At 43.3% G+C, this 14670-nt stretch overlaps 1 long non-coding RNA gene across 1 annotated transcript; it reads left to right on the top strand.

Annotated features, from left to right (window-relative positions):
* Positions 1-674: 674 nt before the first annotated feature.
* Positions 675-2833, top strand: LOC309855488. The gene is made up of 3 exons (XR_014306830.1): positions 675-1152; positions 1712-1769; positions 2663-2833. It is a non-coding gene; the product is annotated as an uncharacterized lncRNA (long non-coding RNA).
* Positions 2834-14670: the final 11837 nt, after the last annotated feature.

Raw genomic sequence — 14670 nt, 5'->3', positions numbered from 1 at the left:
ACTGGAATAGGTGTGCCCTCCGCTGGCTGAAGAGACCTCAAGCTTCAAGTAGTTTCTCAGCTGGGCGCTTCCTTCCCACTTGTCAGCAAAGAGGCATTTCCCCTTTGGAATATGTGTCGTCGATACACATCCCACTGGTGCATCTCTTGAGTATAGTTGGAAACAGGCATCTGGGAGTAGAAAAGTAAAGGTTCCGATCAGCACTGGATACCTGCGACAAAAAGGCTCTGCTCCTAAATGCCACCATGTCTGTGTCCTTGGCCCCACTCCCACGGAGGCTCAGAAGGGCTGTAACCTACCTGGGAAAGGAGGTGAGTACGAAGGGCTGGAAGGAATCTGATGGGATCTGGAGGAGGAGGATTCTGAGCTGCTCTAAGGGGACCAGAGCAAGGTGATTTGGGCTTCGAGGGAACTAGATTCCATTAGAAGAGGCCCCAAGTTGGGTGGGTTTGAGCAGCTTAGGGCTTGTCCCATTGCTGCAGTCTTCCCTGCTGCTTTCCAGACTCCCTTAATTGTTGGGGCACCCGGATGGCTCAGTCTGTTAAGCAGCTGCCTTTGGCTCAGGTCATGATCCCAGGGTCTTGGGATGGAGCCCTGCGTTGGGTTTCTTGCTTAGCGAGGAGCCTGCTTCTCCCTCTCCCTCTGCCCCCTTCCTCCTCTGTGCCTGCTCTTGCTCCAAATATTAAAAAAAAAAAAAAAAAAAAAAACAACCCTTACTATTGTACTATGTATGCAGAGACAAGCAGAGACTATACTACTGTGGGAATCCTGTTCACCTGCATTTAAAGGTTTACACGTGCAGTTACGTTGGAAGAGGCTGATGGCAACCTAATTGTCACTCTCAGCACAGCACTGGAGAGCTCGAGTACTCTGTGTTAATTAAAATGATGCAAGCTGTTGTAATAGCTAAACTCCAAAATTTGAGTAGCTCAAGCAAATAAGTCCCTTTCTTGCTTTTGCAAGGAGCCAAGATGGTGTACAGGCAGCTTTCCTCATGGTGTGACTGAAGGACCCAGGGACGTCCCATCCTAGGATGACCATCCCAGGGCTCACAGCCCTTCAACCTGGCTGATCAGGACCAAGTGAAAAGTGGAGGAATCTTACCTGCTTAATTAGCTTGGCCCAGAAGTGTCACCGAGTCAGATTCCAGGGGTGAGAACTAATTGCAGAACCGTGAAGAGATGCAAGGAGTGTTGGGGAAGGATAGTGTTCTCTTAGGTGCTCACTTTCCAGAAACAACCATGAGATGAGCAAGGAGCATAAGGCTTTCTTGCAGAGCTAGTCTGTCACATTTTACTTATGCTCCCATTGATTCTTTTGGACACCATCTATATATCTCTATCTATAAATTTTTATTTTTTAATATTTTTAATATATATTTTTACTTATTTTTTATATTTATTTTTTGTGGGGGTGGGGCTTAACTATAGTGTCTAGGCATTCAGGATTTTCTGAAGGTGAGCATATTAGGATTTAAGAGTCAGGTTTTTAAAGCAACTTATCAGGTGTTAGAGTTACCTGACAAACCTAGTATTCCCTCCTTAAAGTAGTTTTTATTTTTTAAGTTTCAGTAAAGGGGTACTCAGTTGCTATTGATTTTCTTCTTTTTTTTTCTTGGCCTGGTTGCTGCTCTGTGTGTGCTCAATGCAGCTCAGATATGCAAAAGACCTCGGTGAATGCTGCTGAAAGCTCTTGCCCTACTTTGATCTAGTGTTGTCCCTGTGTTTGGACCTGGAAGAGGTACCTGGGAGTCAGACTGTTGAGTACAGGTAATTATAAACAGTTGAGAGCCTCAGACTGCTGGGATGCCATCGCTTCCATATGAGGAGCGTACGCAGAATGTGTGTCCGGGAAAGCACACCAGCAGATAACGCACGCGCCGCGCAGCCACCACTGACTCCCTTGCTGACCCTCCTGCTTGCCACGCAGGTTCCTGTTGCCCAATCAATGCACTTCTTTATCCGTCTCCCTGGATTATTTCCCCAGATCCTCCCCAGTCCCTTTATCTTTCCCCTACATAATCTCATCGGCTCCCTGATACATACAAGTGTACATACACATCAGTTTCACGATGCGGAGAGCTATGTTTATTTTGTTTTATCCCTAGCTCTACACAGGGAACATTTAAAACATATTGAATGAATTAATGAAAACCAAGAAAATGAGTGTGATGAGTAACTTTTAGTTCCATTTGCTTAGACTGGTAGCTCAGTAATATCGCTTGATGATAATGCTTAATATTAAGTAATGTTAAATAGGGATTGGGAGAATTTTTTTTAATTTAAATTTAAATTAATTTAACATTAGATTTAATTTAATGTTAATTAGGGATTGGGAGAATATCTTGCTGTTCTGATGTTTGTAGTTGGGGAAAAGGAACACAGAAAAGTGCACGAAATATTTGTAGTAGTTCATTGAGAAATCACACAGCACACGCCTCTGTAACCAATACCCCAAGCCTCCCTCCCCTCCCTCTTCTGGATCACAACTTCCTCCCTCTCCACTGCCTTCACTTTTGCCTCCTTTTCTCGCTTTACTTGGAAGTCTTGAGCACCCGCATTGCATCATATTAGTTTTGCAGTCATGACCAGTAGCAACATCTCAGCGGCTACAAAACAAACCTGTGTATCTTGAATTGATAAGGTTTTATGGTTTGGCTTAGGATCTACTCCTCACGTCTCTTCATTCCAGAATCCAAATTGGAAAGGACCGTTCCCTTTGAAATAGCACAGAGCTGGAGAACAGGAAGAAATTCTTGACACCCCTTATAGCCTCTGGTTGAATGTGACAAGCTCCATGTCTGCTCTTTTAATTGGCTCAAGCATGTCATATGACAAAGCCTTTGACCCAAACTCAAAAGGGCAGAAATGTGAATTCAATAATAAAATAGTGCAAGTCTCATGCGTTTCACAATCCTCTTGTGGGGAAGGGGGAGGGAATTCTTGGGAGTAATGACATAACTTCTCAAACATCTCTAAGCAATATAATTTAGCTTTGGTTATGAACATAAGTGAATCTGACCATAGGAGTTTTTTGAGTCTTGCTGCTTTCGTTCAACAGTAAATTGAGAGATTCATTAGTGTTTTTGTGGGAAGCTGTAGTCTTTGTGTTTTCGTTGTGGAGTAATAATTGTAATATAGTAATGCATAACAATCCATAGTCTGCAAAATTTCTTCACCTGTTTTCCAATGATGGACCGTTACACAGGGAGCCTGGTAGCTACATCTGTGTTTCTCTAGAAACGAGATCTTCAAACATTTTTGCTTGCATAGGAAATGGAAAATGTGAATATTATTAGAATCTAAAATTTTTCATCTTGTTAAAAGAGTAGAAAGAATAATTTTTGGCATAATGTAAATATTAACATCTTAAAGTATAAGCTGTTGTATTACTTCAAGAAATGTATCTAAATGTATCAAATGGAATAGAAATACCGTAATGACTGATAGTCACAACCATTTATTTAATGAACACATCCTTCCTTAAGGTTAAAAACTTTATTATTATTTTTTAAGATTTTATTTATTTATTTGACAGACAGAGATCACAAGTAGGCAGAGAGGCAGACAGAGAGAGAGGGGGAAGCAGGCTCTCCACCTAGCAGAGAGCCTGATGCAGGGCTCGATCCCAGGACCCTGGGATCATGACCTGAGCTGAAGGCAGAGGCTTTAACCCACTGAGCCACCCAGGAGCCCCTATTCTTTTTTCTTCTTAAAATCATATTTACATTCTTTTTCCCCAATAGGATTTATCCTAATCGGTACTAGTATAGATAGTTCTATTTTCAAAAGTCTTTTTTTTTTTTTTTAAGATTTTATTTATTTGATAGAGACATAGCACAATTAGGTGGATCAGCAGGCAGAGGGAGAAGGAGAAGCAGACTCCCTGCTGAGCAGGGAGCCCTATGCGGGGCTTGATCCCAGGACCCTGGGATCATGACCTGAGCCAGAGGGAGCCGCTCAACTGACTGAGCCACCCAGGTGCCTCATTTTCAAAAGTCTTTTATTGGTAACGCTACTATATCTCTTTGCCGTCAAAATGTGTATATAAAATCTTACAGAAAACCTCGGCTACTGCAGGGCAACATAATAGAAAGAGTTGCCAACTTTGAAGTCAGAAGTATCTGGGTTAGGATTCCAGTTCGGTCACTTTCCAGCTGTGTGAACCTGGGTTAGTGAGACTCACTTTCCTAGCGGAGTCACCTGCCCACACCTCCTGTCTGAGATGGACCGAGTTGTATGTGCTTGGCATTGACTGAACTCCCCATTAGTATGCTCCTAGCAGCTCCGTGAGGGAGATGCTATTATCATTCCCATTTTAAGGACAAGAAAACCGAAATCGACTTGCCCGAGGTCATGAGGGTATTTAGTGGTAAAGCCAATATCTAAGCCCTGGTCTCTTCTCCTCCCTCAGGCGGAGTGGTCTCCTCAGAAACATGAGGATGATCATCACTTTCTCTCAGAACTGCTGTGAGAGATAAGCACGTGTGGGAAAAGGACCCTCTAGCATTCTTGCAACATGGCAGGTTTTTATTATTTCTATGAAGTGTTGGGCATGTGCGGGGTGGGGGCTGGGTGGGGAGTTGAGGCAACAGAGCTGAACAGTTCAGAGTTTAAAGTGTCTCAGCAAAGACACGCCCCCCCCTTACATATAATTATAGAACAAGTTAGGTAGTTACTTACTTCCCGTGATGCAAAGTGGTAAGTCTACTCCAGTTTTCTCCAGTAAAAATGGAAAAAGGCCAATTTCTTAGCTCAGTCAGATAGATTAACTTATTAATGACCGTGACAAGTATAGGAAAATCTGTCCTCATTTTACCCATGTGAAATAAAAAGGACGAGGAAAAGAAATCAAGTAATAAAAGCTTGGCCGAAAGTTGGTGTGCAAGACAAAATGCACCAGCCGATGAGAGAGAGGGTTGTCTTCTGGCCATTGTAATTGGGAGAACATTCATTTCCGCAGAAGAAAGTCTCAAAAGGAAGAAGGCTTACAGTTTTAGAGAGGGGAACATGGAAATCATGAAGAAGGGCGGAAACCTTTAGTTCCTGGAATGTGTGTGTGTGTGTGTGGGGGGTGATCCCACAGTGTAGCTGCTTCCCAGAACTTAAAACGTCATGAGATTTCTTAACCACTGCTTCCTTCTGGGAGGAAGGAATTATTATTATTTCATAATAATTATTCATATTATTATTATCATTATGATTTCCCTCTTCTGGTCATTCGTCTGCTTCAAATCCTCAATAACCTTTCTGATAATGAAATAGTCCTACAACACTGTAACAGGTCATAAAAGCTTCCCCACTGCTCTTCCTTACTAATTAGAAAGTCAGTAACCCGGCCACCCTATCCCTCGCCTCCGGCCCCCCAGCAGCCCTCAGTTTGCGTCCTGAGATTGAGAGTCTTATGGTTTGTCTCCTTCCAGAGCCCATCTTGTTTCATTTTTTTCCTTCCCTACTACCCTCCATGAACCCCGACCCTGCCTCTTACAGACACTGGGGAGGGTGTGTGCTATGACGAGTGCTGTGGATTGGGTGAGACTGAAGATTCACAGACCTGTACCCCTGGGGCATATAATACATTATATGTTAATAAAATTAACAACAACAACAACAACAAGTCATAGGTTTATGGGAAAGAAATCTTTAGGAATTTTGTGTGTAGTCAGGACTGGCTAAGATTAAAATAAATTTAAGTAAATGAGTTTTTTTGTTTTTTTAAAGATCTTATTTGACAGAGAAAGAGAGATCACAAGTAGGCAGAGAGGCAGGGGGAAGTAGGCTCTCCACTGAGCAAAGAGCCTGTTGCAGGGCTCGATCCCAGGACCCTGAGATCATGACCTGAGCCGAAGGCAGAGGATTAACCCACTGAGCCACCCAGGCACCCCAGTAAATGAGTTTTAATATGAAAAGTAAGCTGGGGCAAAATAAGAATTCGGTTTCTTTCTGTTAAAAGAACAAAGTTTTCTTGGGCTATTGGTCTGCTCGTAGTAAGAGATTGTAAGATCTTTCTTTACTTTAAAGTTGTCTGCCTATGAAAAAAAAAGTCGGTAGTGGAGCACTTGGCCATCTTAAGCGACTGACTCTTGATTTCTGCTCGGGTCATGATCTCAGGGTCGTGTGATGGAGCCAGGGATGGGCTGAGTGCTGGGCATGGAGCCTACTTAAGATTCTCTCTTTCTTTCTCCCTCTCTGCGCCTCCCCTGCTCTCTAAAGAAAAAGAAGAAAATCAGTAGTCTCCCCTTATCCAGGGTTACTGTGATCTGCTGGGTAACCTCGTTCCTGAAGCAGAGGCTCCTCCTCACGCAGCAGCATCAGAATGTCAGCAGCCGGCGGGTGCTTTGTCACAGCGCTGATGTCATAATGCTGACGTCATAACGCTAAGGTCACAACGCTGACATCACTCCCCCTCAGCGCCTCAGGTAGGTGTTTTATCTCACAAGAGGGGTGAGGACGGTAAAATAAGACCCTGTAAGCGAGGGAGAGAGAGCACATTCACGTTTATTATGGTAGAGTGTAATTGTTCTGTTATGATTAGATACTGTTAGTCTCTCACTGGGCCCAAGTGACAAATTACACTTCATCGTTCACATATATCAGGAAAAACAGTATATACAGGGCTGAGGGCTAGCACAAAGGTCCCACGTAGGGCGCCTTTGTCCAGTTTCGCCTCATGGTGACATGGTACACAGCTGTCAGTAGAAGAACTACAGGCCCAGCGAGCTTTACAGAGTTTAATAGAGAAAGAGACGGATCCAGTGCATTGTTCTTTCAATACCCATTTAGAGACACGGCAGGGGAGAATAATTTTCTATATAAGTGACGTATTTTTTTATTCAATGTAAGCTGTAAAGTCACTGGACCGCAAAGTAATTTTCACCAATAGTTTCCCATTTCTTGATTGTAAGTATTTCTTTACAATAAAATGTTTTAGGGCCAAATTATTAATTCAGGGCACTGTGCTCTGTGCAGACAGTACACCTCGATGGCCTGGCATTTCATTTCGCCTTCAAGAAGTGGACATTCCCCACCAGGCGCAGCTATGTTCTGGTGAAAAGCCGTGGAAAACTCCAATAGTTGGGATTGTCTTTTTCGCAAATGCGCGGCTACTGCAGATTACTGGAGCTCTGGCGCCCTCTGGTGGTGATGGTGGGGAAAGCAAGTTAGAGCTCAGCATTTCTGGGTACCCTATGGCTGGCGAAGGCTCCCAATTGACAACACCGAGGAGCGTCAAGAAAAATTACCCGTGAGAATGTGCACTTGTCAGTTCCTTTAGTATTCCCTCACATAAAAATTGCTAACATCTTTGAGGGTGTTGAGGCCAGGGAAAGCAACATCTAATCTCATAAACTGAGAGTAGGTTCAAAAGCCAGTGTCCTAGAAAAAAAAATTACAGCTCTTTGAGAGATGCTAACAGAAATAAATGTTTCATCGCAGGTGTGTGCATCGTGCCAACAAATCCCCTCTCACTGAAACAAGGCAAGTAAATTTTAAAACATCACGAAGGGGCGCCGTGTGACTCAGTCGGTAAAGCCTCTGGCTGTCGTTTTCAGCTCAGGTCATGATCTCAGGGTGGTGAGATCAAGTCCCGCAGCAGGGTCTGCCCTGAGTGCTTCAGATTCTCTCTCTTCCTCTCTCTGTCCCTTCCCCTGCTCTAAAAAATAATAAAGAGAAAAAATAAAATGTCACTGAGAATTAGATTCCAAACAAACCCACTCACAGTATGTAGAAAGAGGTATTTTCTGGACAATTTGAACGATAAGCTACAAGAGTAGACATTGTGCAAGCATTTTATTTCCATCCTATTTATGTTCTTAGGCTTAGAGAGAGTTCCTTTAAACAGCATAAGGATGGGTTTTAAAAATGCAGTCTGAAGTTCCCTATCTTTTCATTGATGGTTATATGAGTATCAACCTAATTCGACTTACTCTCTCTTCTTTGTCCTTTACATATGACCTGTGCTTGTTCTCTATGCTTATTTTTTCTCTTGTTTCATTTTGAATTGATTGAATCTTTCTGTTTTAATTTTTTTTATGTTCATTTAGCCAGCATATAGTACATCATTAGTTTTTGATGTAGTGTTCAACAATTCATTAGTCGCGTATAACACCCAGTGCTCATCACATCACGTGCCCTCCTTAATAAACATCACCCAGTTACCCCATCTCCCAACTCCTCCCTTCTGTGACCCTCAGTTTGGTTCCCAGAGTCCAGAGTCTCTCATGGTTTGTCTCCCTCTCTTATTTCTTCCCCTTCAATTTTCCCTCCCTTTCCGTAAGGTCCTGTGTGCCATTTCTTATGTTCTGCATATGAGTGAAATCATACGATAATTGTCTTTCTCTGCCTGACTTACTTAGCATAATCCCCTCCAGTTCCACCCATGTGGATGCAAATAGTGGGTATTCCTTTCTGAGGGCTGAGTGATGTTCCATTGTGTATATGAACCACATCTTCTTTATCCATTCGTCTATTGAAGGGTGTCTCCGCTCCTTCCACAGTTTGGCCGTTGTGAACATTGGGGTGCATGTACCCTTTCTCTTCACTACATCTGTATCTTTGGGGTAAACACCCAGAAGTGTAATTGCTGGGTCATAGGCTAGCTCTATTTTTAATGTCTTGAAGGAACCATCATACTGTTTTCCAGAGTGGCTATACTAGCTTGCACTCCCACCAACAGTGTAAGAGGCTTCCCCTTTCTCCATATCCTCACCAATATTTGTGATTTATTGCCTTGTTAAATTTGCCATTCTAACTGGTGTACGGTGGTTTCTCATCATGGTTTTGATTTGAATTTCCCTGATGGCCAGTGATGTTGAACATTTTTTCATGTGTCTGTTGGCCATTTGTATGTCTTCTTTAGAGAAGTGTCTGTTCATGTCTTCTGCCCACTTATTAACTGGATTATTTGCTTTCTGGGTGTTGAGTTTGAGAAGTTCTTTATAGATCTTGGATATCAGCCCTTTATCTGTAATGTCATTTGCAAATATCTTCTCCCATTTCGTAGGTTGCCGCTTAATTTTGCTGACTGTTTCCTTTGCTGAGCAGAAGCTTTTGATCTTGATGATGTCCCAATAGTTCATTTTTGCTTTTGTTTCCCTTGCCTTTGGAGACGTTTCTTTCTTTCTTTCTTTCTCTTTTAAAGATTTTATTTATTTATTTGACAGTGCAAGTAGGCAGAGAGGCAGGCAGAGAGAGAGGAGGAAGCAGGCTCCCTGCTGAGCAGAGAGCCCGATGTGGGGCTCCATCCCAGGACCCTGGGATCATGACCTGAGCCAAAGGCAGAGGCTTTAACCCACTGAACCACCCAGGTGCCCCTGGAGATGTTTCTTTTTTTCTTTTCTTTCTTTCTTTTTTTTTTTTTTTAAGATTTTATTTATTTATTTGACAGAGAGAGCGGTCACAAGCTGGCAGAGAAGCAGGCAGAGAGAGAGGAGGAAGCAGGCTTCCTGCTGAGCAGAGAGCCCGATGCAGGACTTGATCTCAGGACCCTGAGATTATGACCCGAGCCGAAGGCAGCGGCTTAACCCACTGAGCCACCCAGGTGCCCTGCTGGAGATGTTTCTTGAAAGAAGTTGCAAGCCAGAAAGAGCAAGACATAATCAGGGCACTAAATGAGAAGAACATGCGACCAAGAGTACTTTATCTGGCAAGGCCATCATTGAGAACAGACAGAGAGACAAAAAGCTTCTAGGAGAGGCAAGACTGGAAAAATATGTGACCACCAAGCCAGCCCTGCAAGAAATATTCAGGGGGATTCTCTAAAAGAAGAAAGACCCCAAGAGTAATATAGACCAGATATTTACAGAGACAATCTATAGGGCCAGGGAGTTTACAGACAACATGATGGCACTAAATTCATATCTTCCAATAGTTACTCTCAATGTGAAGGGCCTAAATGTTCCCATGAAATGGCCCAGGGTTTCATATTGGGGAAAAAAGCAGGACCCATCCGTATGCTGTCTATAAGAGGCTCATTTTCAACCTAAAGTCACCCTTGTATTGAAAGTGAGGGATGGAAAATCATCTTTCATGCCAACGGACCTCAAAATTGCAATTCTCATATCAGATAAATTAGACTATTTTTCATTTTTTAACTCATGGATTTTTTTAAAAGCCAGGTAAACCATGAACTATTACCATGCATATGTAACAAATGCCTAATGATTCTTAAATGAATACTTAAGAATGTCAAGTCTGAAGAAATGTGCGCTCCGTGAGAGCTGGGGAACTTCTGCCCCTGCCCGCTGCTGGGTTCCCAGCAGCTGCATGGCCTGCGCGGGCTGAGGAATACCAGCCACGTTCACCTGCCCCTGGCCTCCATGCTGTGGCTGTCCATCATATCTATTTATTTTTTTTAAATTTAATAACATAAATGTGATACCACCCTCATCATCATGACAAACAGCTTTGTTTATAGATTTATTGATACTGGTTTCTTGATTGACTATTACTTGGTGCTTTTTTTTTTTTTTTTTAAACCTTTCTGAAGTCAGTCTGTTCCATGTTCCTTTGATGGGCTTATGTGAGTAATGCTTGCTCTTAGTGTTTATTTATCAAAAAAGACGTTGCTTTGTCTGTGTTGTTAAAAGCTGTTGCTGGATGATTGATTCTAGATTGGCTGCTATTTTCTCCCAACATTATGAAGATATTTGCTTTAGGCCGAAGGCTCCTGTTGAAGTCCGGGTGCTTACGTGATGGTGTTAGGTGGGGCCTTTGGGTGATTAGGTCACGAGGACAGAGTCCTGTGAATGAGATTCCCACTTCCATGCCCTCTGCGGTCTTGTGAGGATACCAGAAAAATCAGCTTCCGGGAAGGGGGCCCTGATCTCGGACTTCAGCCTGCAGAACTCTGAGAAATTACATCTCGGTTATTTGTCAGATATCCAGTCTGTAGTGGTTTTGGCCCTGCCAGGCTAAGCTGTATTATTTCTCTCTCTTCTGCCTTGTCTTTTAGCTTCTGAGAATATATCTGGTGGTCTAATCATTTTATTCTCCGTTTTCTTTGTGGCTTCTTGGAAATTCTTTTCTTTCCTTTGATAGAAGTTGTATTTTCTGTGTCTGTGGATTCATTTCTTTTATGGATTCTGGAAGACTCCCACTAACTGTCTTTTCAAATGTCTCCTTTCTCCTCTCCCCGTGGGGTTGTGATGGATGTTACGTTACACCACACCCTGTCTTCCAGGGCTCTTTAGCTTTTCATTCATGTTTTGTTCTCTTTGTTATCTCATGGTTTATTCTGGATACTTTCTTCTGGTCTGTATCTAGGTCACCAATTCTCTTTTAATCTGTAGCCAATCAGCTATTTAACCCACCTATGGAATTCTTATTATTTTCTTTATTAACAAGTTCTAGTTTGTTCTTTTATAATTTCCATGACCCTTTCATTTTATTTTTTTTTAAGATTTTATTTATTTATTTTGAGAAAGAGAGAGAGAGAATGTGAGTGAAGGGAGAGGCAGAAGGAGAGAGAGAGAATCTCAGGCAGACTCCCCACTGGGCAGGGAGCTGGATGTGGGGCTCCATCCCAAGACCCTGAGATCATGACCCGGGCTGAAGGCAGATGCCCAACTGACTGAGCCACCCAGGAGTCCCAGAGGCTAGCTTATATTTTCTTAAGGGCTAGGAATTTGTTTTACTTTACCTAGGATCTCATTGTATGGCCTTGTCTTGTAGAAGGCCTAGTTCAACACGATGGCAAATAAAGATGTGTAGGAGAAAAAATTTGCTGGCACAAAAATAGAGTTCTTAGCAACTTGTATGGAGCCATTGATCTGGTAAATGTGTTTGTTTCTCTTTTTCTTTTTCCCAATAAGCAGAGATCTCCAGAAGTTTGCTTTTACACTAAAGTACATTTCACTGTCTTGTCTCAGGACATTCCCCGGCTATAATTTAGTCAGTGGGGAATCTACTTACATCACCGTTTTATAAGATGGACGATTTAGTACTGCAGTGACATTATGTTGATAGACTTTTGTGTGTTTATACACATGCATAGGCTGCAGTGAGAGCTCTTTCCCACAGATTTCTCAGGCCTGCCCCTACGGTGAAGGGTGCAGGGATTCAGAAATCTGGGTCATGGTAATATAGCCGCCCTCAAAGTGATAGGCAAATGACAGGCCCTGGTACCGGCCACCACCAAGCAAAGCAACCTTTCTTCTTGGACATCCTTGGTTTAGGAGGCAGCATAGGCCGTATTTCTGTGCTGCTCCCATCCAAATACTCAGCAGACCAGTGATTCAAAGGCTGGTAACTTTGTGGCCCAGAATCAAAGAAGATCCTTTGGTTTGCTGGGTGAGCTCCGCACAGACTTCCGCCAGCATCCTGGTGGACCTGGCGGTGCTGGGAGAGTCAGCATCTGACTGGGCTGCCATGGGAGCCTGTGGTTGGCTCCCGGATGGGAATCCTGGTGCCTGCCTCTGGGCTTTGGGAGCAAAACTGTGCTCTCTTCAGGAAGGAAATATTCCTTTGAGAGTAATTCTTGGCTAACTATCAGGTTAGGAAATACCCAGTACCTATTAGGAGATTTGAGAGGCACATTATAAAATACGTTTTTTCTGATCCTCTAAGTCTCAAAATCATTACCGTTCTCCAGCATTAAACTGAAGGGATTATACGGGATCTGGAAAGCCCTGAATGAGCTAATAAGCTCATTCCCATCCGTCCCTTTCTCAATCCGTGTCTGTGACATTATGCTGAGTTACCCGAGGGAAAAACAATGAACTTAGTTTATAGATGGTGCTCTATGACTTCTGGCATTAGTCAGAAGTGACAGGCTTTTAGTGCTTGGAGATGCTCTTCGGGGTGGTGGGGAGGAAATCCCAGTGACCGGATATTTAAGTGGCATGTCTCACGGTCCTCTTCTTGGACAGAGAGTGTAAGAGGTGTGCGATCTACACCAATTCTTGGGAACTTGGTTATGGTTTGGATGGTTGATCAGCACCTGGAAGGAGAAGAATTGGGAAACAGGTGACAAGTAAGCTTGGGGAAGAGTATGTGCGAGGACATCCAAGAATGTGCAGGGAATGTGGAAACAGGAGCAGCTCAATAAATGCTCGTCCAAGGGCTCTCGTTGAAGACGGAGTTCTTCATGACCAAGTGTGAAGGGTGCCTTGTCTTACAGATGTTGGTTCCGTCTTTGCCTTCTCCAGTTCTCGCTCAGTGGGCTCAGGACAAAGCAACCGTTGTTAGCAAGCATGATGGGTTTTCACGGATTCAACCATAAAGATCTGTGGTGGTGGGGCACCTGAGTGGCTCAGTGGGTTAAAGCCTCTGCCTTCGGCTCAGGTCATGATCCCAGGGTCCTGGGATCGAGCCCTGCATCGGGGGCTCTGCTCAGCGGGGAGCCTGCTTCCCCCTCTCTCTCTGCCTGCCTCTCTGCCTACTTGTGATATCTCTCTGTCAAATAAATAAATAAATAAAATCTTAAAAAAAAAAAAAAAAGATCCCCGGTGCTTGCCGAGTGACAGGTGGCTGCTACTGCTGTTTTTTACCCAGAGTGCCAGTAGCATTGACCAATGCATGGCCCCAAATAAATATGGTGTCTTGTCCCAGGGAGGGTGGGAGGCATCATGTCCCCTTGGGGTCACTTGGTTGTAGTGGACCACTTCTGATATGAAGAAAGGAGGGATTTGCCATCCCCGGAATGGACACTTACTTTGAATACAGCTTTTCATTTTGACGCCAGCTGAATTTTCTGAATGCCTAATTCACAGTCTGAGTTGTTATGACGCTAATTCTGAATGAGGAAATTGTTTTACCGCAAAAGAAGTAAGGCCGATTTTTATGGAATAAAATATGTTTATCTAGAATAGTCGGTCACTTTTAATGGTAGTATGGCTTTATGAGGGCTAATTTGTAGAGTCGCGTGACATAGAACATTTGCAAGTGGTGGTACTTTCCGGTAGGATATAGAACATACGCAGAACCAGCATTCAGTGCTGGTTTTCATGGCCATAGCAGGGTGTAGGAATGGAATGGGAATTGGAGTGATCTTTCACATTTACACTCAGGACCCACTGGTACATCTTGTCCTTCTCATCTCTGTCCTCATGATGTGCTACACTAAAGGTCCTACTTTCCAGGGACCCTTCAGCCCACAACCTTTCACTCTGTCCCACAAGAAAGATGATTCTGTTGAACTGAAAGTTGAAAAAGCAACCTGGCCCTTTTGAGATCCTCTACCATTGGACACACATGGTGGGGTGGGGAGGTTACTCTTCTGACTGAGAATATTTATCTTAATTATGAAGCAGAAATAATGGTTGCAGATCCACAATGAAGCAAGGCAGGAGTGTGAGGTCAGAGGTTAAATATCCTTTGACTCTGAGACCTTTGTTCGATCAACGTGTCAGAAAATGACAGGCACATTCGACATACACAGTTTCCTCAGGAAAGAGAATTCCACGTGCACAGAGACAGGGCAATCCCTTACTTACTTGCTCGCAGCCTGTGAAGATGTATTTCTGTTTCCCCAATTCAGTGGACTTAGGAGTTGCCGTATTTATTTTACATTTAACTCCTTCTTATTTCCATCAGGGCTGTTTGGATTATGCCAAGATACAAAGTATCCCCAAATTTCAGTTGCTCAATAACAACACATATTTATTTTTTACTTATAATCCAAGGGGGTCCAAGAGAGTGGAAGGGGCCGTGAGTTTTGTAATCCGAGCAGGAG

The sequence above is a fragment of the Mustela nivalis genome (genome assembly GCF_964662115.1).
Source record: "Mustela nivalis genome assembly, chromosome: 20".
Classification (NCBI taxonomy): domain Eukaryota; kingdom Metazoa; phylum Chordata; class Mammalia; order Carnivora; family Mustelidae; genus Mustela; species Mustela nivalis.
The sequence above is the reverse complement of the archived record's forward strand: the minus strand, read 5'-3'. Positions and strand labels throughout refer to the sequence as shown.